The sequence below is a fragment of the Lytechinus pictus genome, chromosome 16 (assembly GCF_037042905.1).
Source record: "Lytechinus pictus isolate F3 Inbred chromosome 16, Lp3.0, whole genome shotgun sequence".
NCBI classification, from domain to species: domain Eukaryota; kingdom Metazoa; phylum Echinodermata; class Echinoidea; order Temnopleuroida; family Toxopneustidae; genus Lytechinus; species Lytechinus pictus.
This window is the reverse complement of record NC_087260.1, coordinates 17,746,290-17,766,535: the sequence shown is the minus strand read 5'-3', so window position 1 is coordinate 17,766,535 and position 20,246 is coordinate 17,746,290. Positions and strand designations below refer to the sequence as shown.

Sequence of the window (20,246 nt, the reverse complement as noted above, 5' to 3'; positions counted from 1 at the left end):
TCATGTCAACCAAATCCCCACACAGAGATCTCAATGCATTAACGTAGTTCGCGTCTTTCTCTAGGTGACTGAAAGGTGTTGCTTTGCCCTTTCCAAAGAATGCAGAGTTGAAATCACATCCACTTAAAGCATGAAACCCAATTAGGGCCTCACTTAGTCCAGTCTGTTTCTCCTCAAGATGTCTTGAAATTTCAGTTACATTGATCATCCTCCGGTTGTTACCAGAACCAAAGTCCATCATGATTGTTGTGGTTTGAGGCATCTTTGCAGCCAGCCCGACCAGTATGACGAGTACGTCTGTGTCAGAAGATCTAACCATCATTCTGCCAACAACTCTATAAGCGTGGAATGCTATCAACGTGTCAGCCTCCTCGTGGTGTCCCTGAAACTCATCAGGAACGTCAACTTCTAATACTCCCATAGAGTTCACTCTTAATTTCAGACAAGTGCCGCCATGTGAAATGTAGACTGTTTTGTTCCCTATGATTGGAGCAAAGTACTCTTTCTTTACTTCTTGTAAAAGGAATTGTGCAAGTGCATCTTTGAATCCACCATCTTTGATCAATTCAACACCCTTCCTTTTCTGCTGCTGCTCCGACCCTGTAATAACGTACGGACTAGCCTCACTCCGCACATATCCTCTATTAATCCTCTCGATATCCTTGATGGAAGGCTCGACATATTTGTCCAAGAGCAGATGAACAGATTTTCCACTAGCAGAGCACACCTTGATCATGATGTCTGATACGATTTTGCCGTAGGTGGAAGTGTTGTGGGAAGGTAAAACTTCATGCAGAATAAGTCCGCCATCGAACAGAGTGGTATCTGTTTTCTTGGTTGTGGGAGATGATGTTTCATCTTGAGGTGGCAGTTGTTTTTTCTCTAAGAGCTTGGTGAGATTTGATTTATCGGTCTTGGTTGGTGTACCATCAGTATGCGCTAGAGAAAGTGGAATCTCAGTGATGGGAAAGCAAAGAACCTCATGCAAGTCGATTCCAGTCTTGGATAAAAGATAACCAAATGCATCTCTTACCCCTTCAGCTGCACCAAGAGCTTTCTTTTCTTTTGATGGCCTTTTCTTCCCGTTAGCAGCTGCAAAGTTCTGAACCTTAACCCGCTTAACTGTCTTCAGCAATCGGCTATCATCCGCGACACACTGTGCGTGAAATTCTTGCCTCAGTGATGCTCCGCGCTCAAGGGTACCCAGTAGGTATTGCTTTGTTGTAGAACTGGCAGTTTTTCCTGTCGCAATGTTGACTAGGGATGTTGGTGCTTCCACTGCAAATGGGTTGCAAGTGTCGTCAAGCATCTGGATGAGCTTCCGTGTATCAGTATTGTCTCTCTGAATCCTCCATGTACGCAACTGATTCGCAGGAGTTTCTCCTGGTTGAATGCCACTCATTTCCTTCATCTCGGATACAGCCATGCTCCGTTGAGAAAGAGTGACACACCACCTACGGAATGCACCTTCTGAACTTGCAAAGTGGGTGATTCCGGTAGTCGATGACGCTGCGTCTCTGTTTACGGTTTGTTCAAGAGTGAGGTCGATCGGTGCTCTAGAATATGCCTTTCCGGTTCGTCGTGTTGAAAAGGCACCAGCTTTCAAGATTTCTATTTCTTCTTGGTTCAAATGTTGCAACTTCTCTAGAAAGTATGAACCCCAGCGTGCATAGTTCGGGCGGTTCAAACTGAAGAACACCTCAATCAAGGAGGGTAGTACTTCCGTATACAGCTCCACATTATTTGTTCTCACTGCACGCTGGAATGCCCGAAACAATCTGTTGATGAGATACACGTATGTTGCCCAGAATGATGCGGTTTCTCCAAGTTCACCATTGATAGTGCGTTGGAAAAACTCTTCGTATTCCTTTGCAAGCTTTTGGAATTCTTCACGGTCAGTGACTTCAGCCTGGGCCTTTGTATCTCCTTTTGGTAATGCCCCCATCTCTTCCAAGACCTCTTCCAAGACCTCACTGGTATCCTGGCCGGCATTGCTGATGAAGCGTTCAAGCAGTGCTTTCTCCATTACATTTGCAGCGATTTGGTGAACTCTCGTGCATCTATTGTACAGTTTTCCGTGAATGAAGCCATTGACGGATCCTGCTGCCAAGATATTGGCTTCAGTTAGTAGATACTCTAGGCCAGAATCGGCGATGTATGTGCCAATCGCTCCAAAAAATGCCAGCTCAATATGGAAATGACCAAGCAAGATCATCAATCTATCGAAGATAGGCGATTGCAAGGATTGGATACAAAACGCCTTGGAGGCAACTGCGAGATCATACGTGACCGGATGGTATGCCATCTTGTTCTCGTCTGCCACTTTCAGTGACCGATACATAGTCTCTTGCACAACATCATTCATTGTAGGTGGTTGTGAAATTGGATCCATGTAGGCGATTGCAGTGAGAGGTAGAGGGTCATTTACAAAGTTTGAGTAAAACCCATTGAAGAGGGGAAGTTGATTTTCACGCGACAGTACTAGCCACATGAAGTCAATGTTGGTGGCTTTCAAGAGAACACACTTCGTATCGTGCTCACCCGCTTCGTCAACATCAGTTTGTTCAAACTTGAATTTTGCCGTCTTGAGATTTCTGCGGAAAGGCAAGATTTGCTTATCAGTTCCTTCGAATGACCTCCTGGGTACTCTGACGACTGAGTTGCTTGATTCTGTCCTATGTTCTCGAATTTCAGTTTCCATGTCTCGCCCCTTACTGACATTCTGATAGGCGATGCCAACAGTAACGTGGAGACTTCCCTTTCCATTTAGAGTTTCGATATTCAGGTCATAGTTGTCCCATGCAGTTCCTACAGAAAAATAAATCAGTAAAAAAGAAACAAGATTTTCAGTTTTGTATATCCATAAAACTTGTTCCTTGTAAAGTTAGTTGCATAGAGTAAACTTTTGCATCTTTAGAAATATGTTGAAATATTAAACATGCTTTTGTAATCGATTATAAACCCGATGGCAACTGCTCCACCTTATTATGCATGTTTGAATTCTTATATTTTTTAGTAGCGAGGGGTTATAACATCTCATGATGGCCGCGATCTTTTTTTTCTTCTTTTTTGGCTCAAAGTGAGCGGCAACTCCTAGTAACAAGCAAGCTATGGTCATTGGACTTCGTTCCATCCTGTCTTTCATTCAGCCTTTATTAATATGTCAGTCTCATTTCCCTTTTCCCCTTTCTTTTTCCCCCTTTATTTCTCCTTAATTATTTTTGTTCTTCCCTTTGTCTTCTCTGTTTCTCCCTTTCTGTCTATTACTTATTTATATTTTTTCTTTATTCTGTTCATTGCTTCTTCTTTTTTCGTCCTTTTATTCATTCATAATCTCTCTCCTATCTTTCTTTCTTTCTTTCTTTTTTCTTCCTTTCTTTCTTTCTTTCTTTCTTTCTTTCTTTTTTTCTTTCCTTTTTTCTTTCTTTCTTTCTGCGTTTCTTTATATTTTTTTCTTTTTTTGTTATTAATTTCTTCTTTCATTTTATCTTCATGTTTTTGATTCTTCATTATTTTCTTTTTTCATGATTTCATGATTTTTTCCTTCTCTCCTCTTTTCTTCATTTCTTTCTCCCTTCCCTTTGTTCGTTCTTTCTTGTTATCATGCTTCACTTTCACTTTTATTTTGTTTTCTTTCATTAATTTTTTTCTGTTTTTTTTCTGAACCGTTATCTCTCTTTACTTTCTTGATTACTTCTTCTTTCCTCCTTTCGTTCATTTTATTTATTGAACTATTTATCTCTTTCACTACTTATTTTCTTTTGTGCCCGTGTAAAAAAAGATAAATCACGGGGTATGAAATGCCTATTTCCCGCAATTTGCCAAAAAACAGATCGCACGATATCCCCTTGATGAGCGTTTCTATTGATTAAAACAGCCAATCGAAGTGCATTTTGATTGGTGATATTTAGAAAAATGGGCGCGGTGAAGAAGAGAAAGGGGCATTCTTTACAGAGATAAAATCGCCTTAAGAATATTTTCAGAATACTGATATGCAACAATTTCAGCGTCTTCCTATCTCAATGGGAAATGATAAAAGATGTCATATTTTATCATTCATCATTCTAATATCAAGAACATTTTTTCATTTTCATTCTGCCGGGAGTGATTTTTTAGTCTTAACTCTTGTCTTAATTTTTCAAGTTTACTGCTTCCCAAACGTTGGATTTATGAGTCTTTGTAGTCAACTATCAAATTTAAGATTAGTTCAAAATAATTTCGCAGTCTACCTGTTGCTAAAGAAGGTTCAAGTTCTAAACCAGCAGGCGTAAGTAGGTCTTCAGATGAGCATGTGTATGCGATTTCCGTTTCTAGACGCTTGCAGTCATAGTAGTTAGTTGTGTGGCCAAGACGATTTAGAACAATCATTGCCGTTTTCGACCCAAGCATTGATGTCAGACCCAAACCTAAAGAGGTGTGCTTCCATGGCCGCACGCGACCCCTTGACACATTGAACACTGCATCCGATGCCATCGATGAAGACCTCACGGGTGTTACCTCGCTGGACGAAGGGGACAAACCACTCGTCAAGGTTTCAAAAAATATCTTCGTCAGATGAGGGATATCTGGTGAATTGTCCTTCAAAGTTTTTATTGATGTGGGTTCAGGGGTTTTGGTATGTTCCATTTGAAGAATCTCGGATCTGAGGACCAGGGCGGCGCGACGAATTTCGTCTTCTTCATTGTTCACGTTTCTCAAACGCAACTTTGCTTCCTCGATGCTCATATCCTGTGGATATAGGAAGTTTCCATCCCTGTTCGATTCTTTTGTGATCATCAGTTTGTCACCAAACTTGTTCTGTATTTTTCGGATGAAACACTGTGACATGTATGAATCGATGTCTTTCTCACATCTCCACTTTTCCTTGAACTTTTCTTTGTACAAGTCCATCACTTTGCTTGCATACTTGGGTAGACGTTTCTGAATGATTTCTTGGTCTATGTAAGCCGTGAAATCTTCAAATGTTTGGTCATGTTTCTTCTTGGTGGACACATAGTCATGAGTACTTCTTTCTGTGTGTTTTTTTGTTTCTTTTAGAAATTTCACCCGGCATGTATTATGATAATGCAACTGTTTCGCGATCAAATCTTCTGAACCAAGAGAGAGTATGACCTGACTGCTTTTCAATTCGGACTTGCTCTTCGCAGCCTTAATGAGCAAATTACTATGCTCTATGGTCTCTACTTTATGTAGCTTCTCAAAACTACTGTCCTGGGAACATGATCTTTTGCGCTCAGTAAAGCAAAAAATACACGAGCGCCCCAGAACCCCATTTAAATCTGACCGAGGCAAGTCAGACTGAGACCTAGTACATTTAGCAGCAGTTGGCGGGTGTTGGGTACTCTTGGCATCTTCGTCCGAGGCCTTCCTTTTTATAGCGCAATACTGACTGTTACATGAAGAATGGTAAAACAAATCACAAGAGGGATCAGCTGTAAATATATCTAATGTAGCTGTGACATATTTATCTGTCTTTAAGGATCGTCGACGTTCAGCGGCATTTCTCAAAGCTACCTGGGACTTGAACTTCTTCACACCTGGTGCCTCACTTTCGCTCTTTTTGCAGATGATGCAAACCTGAAATTGAATGAAATAGATGTATGAATGCACAATACAGGCCCAATCTTTTCAAAGTATTAGCATTTTAATTCAAAAGAGGATCAACGAATCGCATTTCGTGTTTTCTGGTAACTTTATCCATCTCACTTGCCCTCACTTGCCTATTGTCCCAGTGACGTAGATCTGGTCCTATATAGCAGTGGGGAATCATAGAAATATTGACATGAAAATTCGAAATTTAGGGGAAACCCAAAACACGGGGTATTAGCGTATGCATTGCTAACATCCCCATCTTTCGGTTAAAGGTCTATGGTGATTTTCAACATCTATGCTGTAACAGTTTTTTTTTAATATTTCTTTTCTATATTCCCCTCCTCAATGTCTCCCTCCTTCTTTTTCTACCCCCTCTTCTAATCCCTTTTCGTTTTCTATTTCCTTCATTTCTTCCCCGTCACTTTTTCTTTCTTTTCCACTTCCTGTCCTTTCCGCTCTCAATTTCTCTTCTCCCTCAGTCCCATTCCCTTCTCCCTTAAATCCCTTCTCCCGTTCTCTCTCTCTTTTTTTAATCAACTGTTCGCTGCTTTCCCCCCTCTCCCTCTCTTCTTTTCCTTCTCATTTCCTTTCATGCCACCAGTGACGTATAGATCCGGTCCTGTGGGTGATCATAGAAATATTGAGATGAAAATTCAAAATTTTGGGGACAGCACCCAAAACATGGGATAATGTAAGCGTGTACATTGCTAATATTACCATCTTTTTAAGCCTATGACGATTTTGTAATACTTATAACAGTTTTCTTAGTTACTGAAGTCGGTATAATATCAAACTATGGGCGAGTGAAGCGAAGTGGTTTGTAATTATCTTTCAAGTTGTTTGTAATTATCACAACAAGGGCTATGGATACGAGAATATATTGCCGTGTGTCCAATACTAACATTTATTACTTTTGGTGATAACAGTGAAAGGCCGGAATAAAATATCATTTTGATTTATCAACCTGAAAGGTGTGGTATTTGCCAGTTCTCCTCTTTCTCTCATTTCGGTTACTTTTCTTTCTATTTCCACGTTTATATATTTTTAAAACTTCTTTTCCCTTTCTTGTTATTTTCCTCTTTTATCCCTCATAATCCTGTGCGTCGCCATTAAAGGGACAAGGCTGCTTCAGCATCCAAGACCCAACTATATTTCCCCATTCCCCTTTTATTCTTTTTTAAAATATATTTTATTCGAGACGGCAAGGGCTTTTGTCAAACAAAAAAAAAATATTTCTTATCTCCATTATCATTTCCTTTCTCCCTATTATGATCGCCTCTATATTCTTCTGTTTCTCCAATCACTTTCCTTTATGCAGTTATCCTTTTTCCCCTTCTCTATCTTTTGTTCTGTTCTTTCTCTATTATAGTTTTTATATTTCATCCTTCCTTTTCTCCTATCCCTCCCTTTTCTCTCTCCATCTCTATTTCCCTTCTCATTTTGCTCTTTCCCGTTCCTTTTCTCCCCCTTCTTCCTTTGTTTCCTTCTCATTCTTTCTATCCCCCTCCTCCCGCTCCTTTCCCTCCCTTTCTTTCCCAACCCTTCACGATTTTCTCTCTTTTCCACTTCCTATCCTTTCCGCTCTTCCTTTCTCTTCTCCCTCAGTCCCCTTCCCATTTCCCCAATCTCCTTTATAAATGCCCCCCCCCTCAAAAAGAGGGGGGCATTTAAGGCCCATTGGATCCACGCATGGCGGGACATTGTATCTGGCAAGTGAGGGCAGTTGTGATCATAAAATGTGCATAGAGGAATATTGACAATTATACCACAATTAATGCAATAAATATTTGCAAAAAATTGGAATGAAAGAACATTTCATATTTTTTTCAAATTTGGCTCAGCTGCCACCTTCAAGGTCATCCCTAAGTACTACCTTCCGGGTGCTGTAATCTTTTTATTACATCAACTGGTGTCATCTACTGTATCATTTAATTGGTAGTTTTGAGCAACATGTAATGATTGATTAATCATGAAGTATATAGAAATTAATGAAATATGCACAAACTTTTATTGTTGATAACTAATGGATGATGCTTGATTATTATTATGTTCAACAGATAGTTTAATCAGTCAAATCGGTTTGACTAAAATTATGATTAAAATTGATATTTCTCACCTGAGTTGTGGAAGCCATGATGTACAGTAGTAGTGGAAGCACTGACAAGTAGTTGATGGCAAATCAGAATAGGCGGCTGTTGCCATTATACAATGTCAGGCAATCCCAATAAAAAGAAGTTCAGGGCGTGGAGCTAGATTAGACACAATATCATTTCAGGGGCCATATTGTTTTTGCACAATAGTCGGCCTCTCAAACTATTTTGTCTAATCCGGCTGGATATTCCTGAACACTCACATCCCTTTTCTAATGGGTTAATGACAGAATAAGCAACAAATCGAACATTATAATGAATACCAACAAATTAAAGGAAAATCAAAACAAATGTGAAAAAAAAAATTCAATTGCCATACAATAACTTCCATTAATTTACTTTTGGGGAGCCGAAGCACTTTGGGGCTACTTTGTAGGTCCCCGTCCGGGATAAAAGTTGCTGCCATTGGTATTTTTGTGAGCACCGAAGCATGCAAATTTAGGTCCTAAAATGGATTATCCATTTATGTCTTCAGTTGAATAAAGCTGTTCTGGGGCCCTCTGAGCCTACTGACTGGGCCACCGTACACGGGTCGTGTGGTCCAGTGGTTAGAGCATTGGACTCATAATCCTAAGGTTGTGAGTTCGAACCCCAACACTGCCATTGTCTCCGCTTTGATAAAAAGGCCCGAGAGTGATATCTGTCGTCTATAACGTCAGCCACTATGACTGATTAACCTAGACGTAAAACGTTTCGTAGGTAATTGGTTATATACCAGCTTGGCGTTTACCAGCAAAATGCTGTCCTGCCGAGTTCCTACGGGAGTTACCACAAACAGAACAACCAGAACAGAACAGAATAAAATTGCTGGCATCGATATTTTTAAAAATCCCATTGTATACTGCCTCCATTGCACAAGGAATTATCCATGTACATTTTTAGCTGAATAAATTAGTTGTGGGACATGTTGGCACTTTGGGGCTACTGTCTGGGCCCCCGTACAGGGTAAAGTTGCTGGCATGGGTTGTTTTGTGAGCCTTGAAGTATGCAGGTTCCATTTTAAAAAGAATTAGCAATGTACCTTTTCGGCTGAATAACCCAGTTTTTCGGGGGGCCTTCGGACCTACTCTCTGGGCCCCTATATAGCATAAATTTGCTGGCATTGGTATTTTTGAAAATCCCAATGTATACTGCCTCCATTGCAAAAGGAATTATCCATGTACATTTTTAGCTTAATGAATTAGTTGTGGGACACATATGGGCACTTTGGGGCTACTGTCTGGGCCCCTATATAGGATAAAGTTGCTGGCATGGTTTTATTTCTTTATAAATCACATTGTATACTGCCTCCATTGCACAAGGAATTATCCATGTACATTTTTAGCTGAATGAATTAGTTGTGGGACATATGGGCACTTTGGGGCTACTGTCTGGGCCCCCGTACAGGATAAAGTTGCTGGCATGGGCATTTCGGGAAATCCCAATATATTCTCGGTCCATTGCAAAAAGAATTAGCCATGTACCTTTTCAGCTGAATAAACCTATTTTCGGGGGCCCCTTGGGCCTACTGTCTGGGCCCCCGTACAGGATAGAGTTGCTGGCATGGGTATTTTTGAAAATCCCAATGTATACTGTCTCCATTGCAAAAGGAATTATTCATGTAAATTTTTAGCTTAATGAATTAGTTGTGGGACACATATGGGCACTTTTGGGCTACTGTCTGGGCCCCCGTACAGGATAAAGTTGCTGGCATGGGTATTTTGGGAAATCCCAATGTGTACTCGGTCCATTGCAAAAAGAATTAGCCATGTACCTTTTGAGCTGAATAAACCTATTTTCGGGGGGCCCTTTGGGCCTACTGTCTGGGCCCCCGTACAGGATAAAGTTGCTGGCATGGGTATTTTTGAAAATCTCAGTGTATACTCGGTCCATTGCAAAAATAATTAGCCATGTACCTTTTCAGCTGAATAAACCAATTTTTAGGGCCCCTATTTGGGGCCATCAGGGCCTTCCGTACAGGATATGGCCCGGCAGCAACACTTTTCCTTGATCACTGACTTCATGCCAACATAATGGGACCATCAAACCTTTTGTACCCGATCAGCTGAATAAACTCTCCCAGCCCCCGGACTAATATAGCAACCAGTGTACATTTGAGCGGTTGGTTGGTCTATATCATATATTGTGGATCATGTGACTTCTGGTTTCACTTGCTCATTGAGAAACAGCATACAAATTAGTGATGTCCAGAGTGAAGGTGTGCAAAACACATTGTATAATGTCTCTGAATTGCTGTTATAGCAGCATACATGTACATGTATGATAAGAACCAGGAGACATCTTGGAAAGAAGACTACTCGCTCAGAGTTTGCCCAATGCTCATGCGACTTGAACCCCTATTGGTCACGGAGTGAAGAATGCAAAGCACATTATTTTGAGTGGGTCAGAAACTGTGTTGCTATGGTATTGGGATATTATGGTGTTATCATTTCCTTGTACACTCAAGTTTAATTAGAAAGGTGCGGGGGGGGGGGGGTAAAGTATCTCTCACCTTTGATTAATTCTAGTTTATATGTTTTTTCCCCCTTGTATACAGTGCATCATAAGAATAAAATGGAAGTAAAATGTATTTAACTTTTTTTCTTTGTTTACTGTGTACATATAGGTTGGTACCCACGGAATTAGGATAGAATTCTACAACGACAAGGGGACCAAGAAATCTGCCACCTATCTACCTGAAGTCCCTCCTGAACAGGGTAGGTGAACTCTTCTACATGTACCTGATTACCTTGAATAGAGGCAAATACATGTAAATGATATGCCATTTAATGCTTGACATACATACATGTATTTGTAGTTTGCCTAGCAATTGAGTCTTGGTGGAATGCTCCCCAGGGAGTGGAGAAAGTGCAATCATTGTGTGCAGGCATGCCAGCAGAGATGCCAACCGTTACGTTTTTGCCGTATTTGTTACGTTTTTTCACCCAAAATACGGCGTTACTTTTTTCTTTGTAAAATACGTTTTCTTAAGATTTCGATCGTGTACAATATGCATTGTGTTTAGCTAGCTGGGTGTTTAAGGTGAGTGTGCATTACGATAGGTAGTGCGGTAAAGAATTACGCTTAAAAAATCCCCAATGTGGTGGTGCTTTGTGCAGGGCATAAATTAAGGTATACCATAAAATTGGCCGTCGATGCCCCTATAACTGGCCGTGATGCCTCTACAAAAAGTGATCAATTCACGGCCAAAAAGGCTGTGCCCTTTTTTTCTACCTGGCCGACGTGCCCTTTTCAAAACTGGTCATGCCCTTTCTCAGTGTAAGATTAAAGTTTACAAAGTTCTCCCATATTTCACAAGCAAAAATACAGAAGAGGGAGAGAAAAAAACAAAGTTAAAAACTAACTCAGATCAATTCAAACTGCAAGCCATTTTCCGTGATTTTCTGGGATCTACACACAGACACACACACACACACAAAGTTAGCATACAGTGTACATGTACCAGCTGCCGCACGTGGCTTGGCCTGCCTGCCTGTGTGGTGTGTGGCAGGCTTGCGTGATCGGAGGAGATTTGCAAACTCTGAATCAAAGTGAACAATCTCACATGATTAATAGTTTTTCCAACAAAATAATCACAAAATCGGCAGGACATTTTTATAATTACATATAATTATATGGATCCTCGGATTAATGATTTGGTGATGTAGTCGTAGGAGCAAGTTATCAAGTTTTCATTACTAGTTCGGTCTAGTTGTTTCAGCTTTTGTTTTGAGTGAAATTGAGTCTTATCGTGTTCGCACCGATAACAAGAAGACAAGACAATGGGAAGAGAGATGGTGCGATGCCGCGATGTTCATTTTATTATTAAAAGTTTGACAATGTTTCACTTTGAAATTTTATTCGTTTCTAAAACATTTTAGTTTTCTAACAATTTTTAAATATATTATAAAAAAGACAAATATCAGTAAGATTTTTGTTAGATGATTACATTTGTTTTGTTTGCTTGAAGCTTGAATTTTTTTCCTCTTTAATTCTTTCTTCATTTCTTTCTTTATTGCTTTCTTTCGTTCATTTTCTTTCTTTTCTATCTTTTTTTCTTCATCCTTTCTTCTATCCTTCCTGCTTGCTTTTTTGTTCTATCTTATTTCAAATCTTTCCTAGCTTTCTTTCCTGATCCTTTCTCTCTCTCTGTTCATTTTTTGTTCTTCCCTTCCTTCCTTTTCTTATTTTCCTTTTATTTCCTTTCTCCTTTCTTTCCTTATTTTTTTTTGTTCCCTTCCTCTCCTCTTTTCATTCTTTCTGTCATTCCCTCTTTCTTCTTTTCTTTCATTCTTTTCTTGCTTTCACTCTCTCTTTCGCTTCATTCATTCTTTCCTTCCTTTTCTTTTCCTTTCCCTTATTCTTTCTTATCTTCCTTCCTGATTTTTTCTCTTTCTTTTTCTTTTTCCATTCCTTCTTTCTCCATCCTTTCTTTTCTAAATTCCCTTTTCCATTCCATCTATATTTATTTCTTATTATTTCCTAGATTTCCTTCCTTTTTTCTGTGTTCATTTATTTTCTTCATTCTTTCCTTCTTTACATGTCCCACATTGTTTTTCTTTCTTTCTCTTACTTTCCTTCTTTTTTTAATTTTATTTGTTCTTTCATTCTTTCATTTCTTAAAATTGTCTTTGCATCCTTTTCCCTTCCTCTCCCTTTTTTTTTCTTTCTCTCCTATTATTTTCTTTCTTTTTTATTCTTTCCTTCCTTTCTTTCATCCTTTATTTCATTCTTTTTCCTTTTTGCTATTCCCTTCCTTCCTTTCTCCCTCCCTTCCTGTTTTCTTCTTTCTTTTTCTCAAGGAATGAAAAAAAATTTCATTCCTTCATTCATCCTCCATGTTTTTTCTTTTCCTTTTTTCGTTCAAACATTCATTTATCATCCCTTCCTTTCTGTTTCTTTCCTTTTTTCTGTTTTATTTATTTCAAAGAATGAAGGAAACCTTTCTTCTTTCCTTTATTATTTCTTTCATCCTTCTTTTATTCTAACTTTCTTTCTTTTTTTCTTCATTTTCTTTAATTCATTTTTTCTTTGTTACTTTTATAATTATTTTCAGTGATTCCCTTTTTTTATTTTGTGCCACGGTTCGGTCGTTTTGCTTCGTTATATTTTACAAAATACTTTTTTTTAAATCAAAATACTGTTTTTTTCCTCTCAGAATACTGTTTTTGCTTTTTGAAGGTTGGCATCTCTGTGCCAGGATCCGATGACGGGGGTAATAATAATTACAATGTAAAGCGCATCAAGCGCTATATAAATGTCACTATTTTTTTAAGAACCCTATCATGATATCCTAGATATGTTAATGTACTTGATCAGTACGTGCATCTTTTGTTTTCCCTTGATGTTATTTTCACTGTATCTCTTTAGAGCAATTCCATAAAATATGCTTGTCCGACCCCTATATGTGGGAATTTCACGAAATTTTCTGTCTCTGATTTCTTGTTCTTTTGACAGTCTGTAATGTTCTCAAAGAACCACGACTTGGTCAGTTTATAAAGTGAAGTGAAACTTGAGAAAAAATGGGGGTTTGGACGTACAACAAGGTTGACAATTCTAAGGAATCGCTCTTTAGAAAATCATGGACTAAAGTTTTGTTGATTTTTTTTTCAACTCCAATTTTCATGCAGAGTGGACCAAGAAGCAAACTATAGACCATCTTCTGCGCAAAGGAGGTTACACGGTACCGGTAATACGAGACGAGTTCCGCCGAACTATACGCGTCACCCGTTATCAGAGCGAAAAACTGACCCAAAGCTATGCAGATTACACAGCCTACAACAACGGTCGCCGACAAGCCAACGGACATATTTAATGATAGCTTTCCGTGTCACCTCTTCCAGGTGGCAGACTTGTTTAACAACTTTCATCCACTTTTTATATGTGTATTTTTAATTGTTGTTTTGAAGATACCTTAGGTTTTTTTTAAAGATACCGTAGGAAGTCAAAGGGAGTGGATTGTGAATTAATGAACTTGTTTCAAAGATGATAGAAATTTCTTTTTTTTTCTTGTCACCCGATGGATTGTGTAGGAGTTTGGACTTATGTGATTAGATAGATGGGGCATATTACTGTTGCTTTTAATATACTTCTTAATTTTTGTTGTCTCATTCAGATTTGAAACAGAATTCTTGTTCCAAATAAACAATTCCCGGCCCAAATGAACATATTCCCACAAGATTACAGTCATACTGAATCCCTGGCAGAGGAGCAACCAGTTTGCTTGCAAAGTAAAAGAATTATTTCTAGATTGGTGTTGATTAAACATATCCTACTTTTTAATTCACATGTTTTTTCCAATTGGATAATTTCTGTCCTTATAAAGGTGATATTGGCCAAGCCCTTATGTACAATTAGAACTGTAGCTATAAGAACTCAGATCAACTGAGACAAAATCTTGTTGGTAATAGATAACACTTCTGGAGAAAAAGCCCATATCATTTAGACAGCTTTCGCTGCATTTTGATGTGCAAATGAGCCATCAAATGCAACACCAAATTTCTAATGGGTTTGATTCCTCGATTTCCATATTATAAAAAAAGTTTTTCCTTCATTTGTTCACAGATTTTAACAAACTTTCCTAGTTTATGGTATTATTATTATTTTGTACACGTTCAGTGGAATACCTACTGTAGATAATAATGATTACACCGTCTATTTGGCATCAACACCGCGACTCACCATTTTCCCCCCCAATGAAGTTACTTACTCAAGGTTCTCTTTATTAGGAAATGTTCACTTCCTACGAAAGGTTTTCCAATATTTTGTTGTATATTATATATTGAAACTCAGGGTGCTGTGTAGGTACTTTGCTTTTAAACCAGGTCCAGGTCTGCTGGGCTTGGTGAAATGTCAGGTTCGGGCAATGGGTGTTTGTTTATGTATATTCCCTTGCCCATTGTCTCTGTTGGATAAGGGATATTAGATTGGAAACTCAACCAATTTCTCTTCCTTATGCAGGGCATTATCCCCCCCTTCAGAGCTGAGCTGCTTCCCACTTGTTTTGTGAAAGAAAATGCCATCTTTTTTTTTTATTAAGCCTGTCTCACACTTTGCGAACTGGTGCGACGTTTAGCATTAAATATGAAAGTTCCAAGAAGTAAAATTATCTTATCTAAGGTTTGGCATGTTGTAAGGAAAACTAAAATATTTCAATTTGCGGCAAGCCCTATGGTCGGAGTAAAGTCCAAATCGGCTTCAAGTCGCAGCCGATGATGACGTCATTACGATTTTGAATTGAATTTGTTTTATTCATTCAGGGAGGCTCTAACTGGACTGAATTTCAATTTCAGTAGTCCTACCACTATTCTGAACTCTGATCCGTAATATTTTATTAGTTTGAATATCCATATCAAATGTTATCACAATTAATTTGAAATTTGGGTCGCAACGAATCGTGTAGTGTGAGGCGGGCTTTAGATTAAACACTCAACCAAATTCTATTCCTAGTGCAGGGCATTATCAGAATAGGGCATTTTGACTCTAGTTAATGCATACCAGTCCGATGCATTTCTTCTTTGACAAATTCCTTTCCAAAATGAAGCAAGTTCATGTTTTTTATTTACATGTACATGTGAAAAGAGGAAAGATTCATTTTGCTTGATACCTATGGTATGTGTACTTTATTGCATGTGACTATACCATGGCATTGGTTATTTAATAATAAATTTGTCATTGATTAGTGCAAATGGAATGACGGTTACCATGGTAATGGTGCTTTTCAGGCAATTAAAAAACCTTTTTCTTCTTTAATTCTTTTTGAGAGATGATTCAAAATTAATATCAAATTCATTTAACTTTTGTACAATTCCAACCTCCAAAGTACTTTTATTATTGATATAATTTTATAATGAAAAATTGTTGCTGACAGCATTTATGAATCAAGGCCCTTTAAGGTACAGAGTTGAAAATGCTCAAACTTTTTTAAAAATAAAAATTGGATTTAACATCCTTTTGGAAAGGAAACTGTCCTTTGAGATCTGACTTATGACAGTTGAGACCGTCTGAGCCAAACTTATCCATTAACTTTCTTCTCTGATTTTAGAAGTTTGGATAAATTTTTTAGTTTTTCCTATTTTGCTGAAAGATGTTTTATTTTGTTGTGTGATATTAGAACATGATGTAGCTATATTCAAATGATCTGGTGGGTGTTTCATAAAGCTGTTCGTAAGTTAAGAGCGACTTTAAGAACGACTGGTGAACCTTTCTTACGCGCTAAATAATCACCAATGAACATTTCATGGTGAATATCATTTACCACAAGAAAGGATCACCAGTCATTCTTATTGTCACTCTTAAGAACAGCTCTATGAACAATGGGCTTAGTGATTGTAATAATAATAATATTGGTTTATTTACCCAGGGAAGCCACTTCAGTTCTGAAAAATGTTCTCCCAGTGGGCCCTGCTATTATTATTACCCCGGCTTCAGCTGGGCTGCCTAGGCGCTCAAAGCGTTCAAGGAATTTCTTCCTACCGGGTACCCATTCACTTCACCTGGATTGATCTTAGGGTCGAGTAACATGACTGGTTGTATTTATCAGTGGGTGCCATCAATCGTAAAAATCAACTGTATGATTGGTTGCTTAGCTTTGTGTAGTGAGACCTTGAATAAATGGAAAAGGGGCTGTAGAATGAAGAGAAAAAAGTTTTCAAACCGCATTTTAGATTAAATTTTAAATTTTTGAATCTTTAAATTTTATTTTGATTTTTATGCTTTTCTATCTTTCTTTCAGCGTCAATGTCTACAACTACACTCTGTGTAGAAGTTTGATCATTTTTTTTACATTGAGAGATCATTTTGTTTCTATAGCTTGCTGGACTTTATTTGGGGTGATTGCATGTATTAGTGTTGTCGCTTGTAAAAACAATGTGGCCCTTCAAAGCAGAGTGTCTGTTTGGGGATGAAAGCCTATCACACATGAATGATGATGATGATTATACATTTACATGGATCGCTTCTTAAATGATACATGTATGGCAATTTATTTTAATCAGGCACATGATCCAATGATATTTGGTCTAATTCCAAGGTTGTCTATTAACACTACTGCGGCCAAAGACAGTTTTGTATCAGTTAGGTATAACTTCTATATGATCCCATCATCACTTTTAGTCTCGGGGACCTATAACATTACAAAATGTAGATGCATGTAGAACAGTGCTTCTCCAGTGGTTGCCAGTTGCCCACTCTATGGCTGCAAGGTCAGCCAACAATATTTTGGATATTAAACCAAAAAAAAGAAGAAAATATCTATGTTCTTTGATGCAGCATAACTCTTCTATAACATCACATCAATCGAGCCGAAAATCGTCACACTTAGTCAAGCTCTCCTTCAGCCTTTTCGATGCTCTCACCATGGTATTTTTAAAAAGAAAGTCCCCTTTCTTGAAATGCTGCCTTGTAAATAAGCAATGCTGTGCTTCAAATAATTACCACATTTACTTTCATCGTATTCATATTTATTCTCATTACGGATATTGTTGGAATCCTCCCAAGGGAGCGGAGAAATTGCATATTCTGTTTCTGGGCATGTCAGGATCTGATGAATGGGGTAATGATATATTTTTGTAAAGCTCGTGTAAGAAATTGAAGAATGAAGTTGGACCTGCAAAATATAGATGAAAAAAAAAAGCTGAAAGGGGGGGGGGGTCCTTAGGTGAAAAAAAAAGGTTGAGAAGCACTAGATTATTTTTTATGAGATTAGACCGAATTAAAATAAAGCCCGGCGTTCACTACACTATCCATTTGGATCCGATATGGACAAATAAAAATCCCAGTCTATTTCAAGTCCCTTGTATAGGAATAAAGCAATTTAAATTCCAAACTGTAGTGACTTCATCATTGGCTGTGATTTGAAGCTGATTTTGACTTTAATTTGACCATAAGGCTGCCAGTAAAATAGAATTTTGATTTTGGTTATTTAGGACTTCAAATCATTTACTGCTAAGAACTGTACTATTTACTGTAAAATATGATTTGTGAAAAAAAAAAATCGGATCATAAAGTGTGTGGCAGGCTTTAATAGGCAAAGTGGAATTAGGCCAAATTAAGACTAAACGTCACGTGAGGAGTCTTCATAGTGTCAAACTTCTTCAACCACTGAAACCCTCTCTCCCCCAAATCGATCAATTTCATCAATCAATGGAAACTCATCATTTTCCATTTTATTTATATTTCTTGTGATTTCATACCCATACCTATACATTCCAAACCATGTAATGCGCTTCTGTACAGTGTTTAGACCTATCTAGGATATTCCTATCCTTAATGTACATGTATTGCAGTGATATATTCTCTACTGGTGCTTACGTGAGTTGTGATTCATTCTTTTGCAATTTGGCGTTTTACAGGATATTCTTTGCTCAACACTAACATCAGGACCATGTTTTACAAAGAATTGTGATTGATCCAATCGATCTCAACTATGGAAAGCCACTTGCATTCTTCCTATTTTGCACAAACAAAGCACACATGTACATGTATGTATACAAGTACAAGAAGGGGGAAAACATTGCAGGCTTATTTTATTGTTATTCGCTGTGAGATAACATATAAGGATCTCTGAATATTAAGTTTAGGTTTACATGCCTATCAATTACTATGTCTTGCCCTTGTACATATGTGTTTTAGTTCATTTTAGGTAATAAGCATGTATTCTGTTTCTTTTTTATTACATTTTAGTATGATTTTTCTTTATATCGGTATACTTGATAACAAAGAGTTGCCTTATTTCTTTACCTGTGTTAGTTAATATATAACTGTGTGTTTGATATATTTATGTATTCCATGTTTCTCACTAACTGTTTTTCTATGAAAATTTTACACTCTGCTTACTAATAATGCGAGCGGTGGTTGGTTGTTGCATTGCGGCCGGGTCAAAGGTCGCCGTGGTATCTGGTGATGGGTCATGTCTGCTATTCGATGAATATTTTTACTTGTGATGGATAATTTTTTTGACTGTTGGAATATGCCACATTGGTAGTAGATATGTGATGTTATAATACTTCTATTTATTTCAACTATGCTGTACTAGTAATTTCTCACCATCAAATTTATGCAAATTCATGAACGATCGGAGACCTGCGTTTGGCTTTGAGCTGATCCGAAGTTTAAAGGAGATGACTTCAAAATGAGCATAATCCTCTTCCTTCAGTTGATTTTAAAGGACTCTTTTTCTTTCAATTTTATTCCCCTCAAGTGGGATGTCTTTTAAAAGGTTGATCTGTCTAGAGGTCGTGATTTGTATGCTGTTTAAAGTAAGGTTGTGTGATGTTAACAGAGTTGATATTGCCCGCTCATACATGATGTTGTAAGCCGTCAAGAAAACAAGGATGTGATTATGATATTGATGTCAATCTCGACCTTCCTGGGGAATGTTTCACAAACATCTAAGTGTGACTAAGTCACTTATAATTTCCAGCATAACTTTGAGGCCGTTCTCATTACGCTTTCTAAAACTAGTTTACTGGAAACCGATTCAGGAAACCACTTGGTAAGATCGCTTTGCTAGCGTTCCCACTTGATCACACGAAAGTGGTTTTCAAAATCACTTCACGTAAAGCGCTCTTGTTGCTATGGAAACGCTCTCAGTGGGGTGACACGTTTCGCGCGAAATTCGAAACCGCAGCGTAGACATTCTACACCTGTCGTGTGGAGTAGCGCGCTCAAAATGTGCGAAGATCGCTTCCCGAAGAACGGTTGTGTCCTCACTTACGCTAAAACCAGTTTAACGAGGCAAAGCGATCTTGAAAACTACATCGCGAGGTGGTTTTCCAAACTGGTTTGGAAGATCGCTTCCAAGACCGCTTCGACCGTTCTCACTACGCGTTAAACTAGTTTCCACTGAACTAGTTTCCAGTAAACTAGTTTTAGGAACGTAGTGAGAACAGCCTCTTTGATCACACTTATATGTACATGTACTCTTTGTAAACCCCCCCCCCCCCCTTTTAAGAGGATCGAGATTTGATTAGGATGAAAAGTAAACATACTTCATGTATAGTTTATAACAGAATTATTAGGGGGTGTTTCACAAAAAGTTGAGTGCAACTTCAAATTGCACTGAAACGATGATGAAAAGAGCACATTGATGCATGAATGGAAGCTTTGGTCTCGAAAACCCTTCATTACTTTGTTTTTGTGACAATATGTACACATCGTGTATGAGCAATGGGCAGGGTTCAAGTTATTCAAGTAGTAGATTTCATGATGTTTATATGTGATTCCATCTTGCACCATGTTAGCTATGTACATCTAGATAGGTTTTTATTGAAGAGTATAACCATTGTTACTATTATACAATATTTTCAAACGGACGAGAAAAGGAAAAAAAAAACGGTGAAAAAAAAAATGTTGATGTATTTACAGGATGTAGTTTGAGAAAAAACATGATGATAAATGCATGGTTATAAAAACTGAAACATTGTTTTTCTTTGCATTTTGTTGAGTGTCCTGGTGAAGAAATAGGTGGTAATACTATCCTTTTATTAATCTGAGAGCAATGCTTCCCCCATGACTTCTCACACG

The 20,246-nt window shown here is 38.1% G+C and overlaps 1 long non-coding RNA gene across 1 annotated transcript; it reads left to right on the top strand.

Moving 5' to 3' along the window:
- The first annotated feature begins 10,344 nt into the window (after nt 1-10,344).
- On the top strand, nt 10,345-20,140 carry LOC135156984 (uncharacterized). The gene is made up of 3 exons (XR_010296054.1): nt 10,345-10,438; nt 13,352-19,215; nt 19,604-20,140. It is a non-coding gene; the product is annotated as an uncharacterized LOC135156984 (long non-coding RNA).
- Nucleotides 20,141-20,246: the final 106 nt, after the last annotated feature.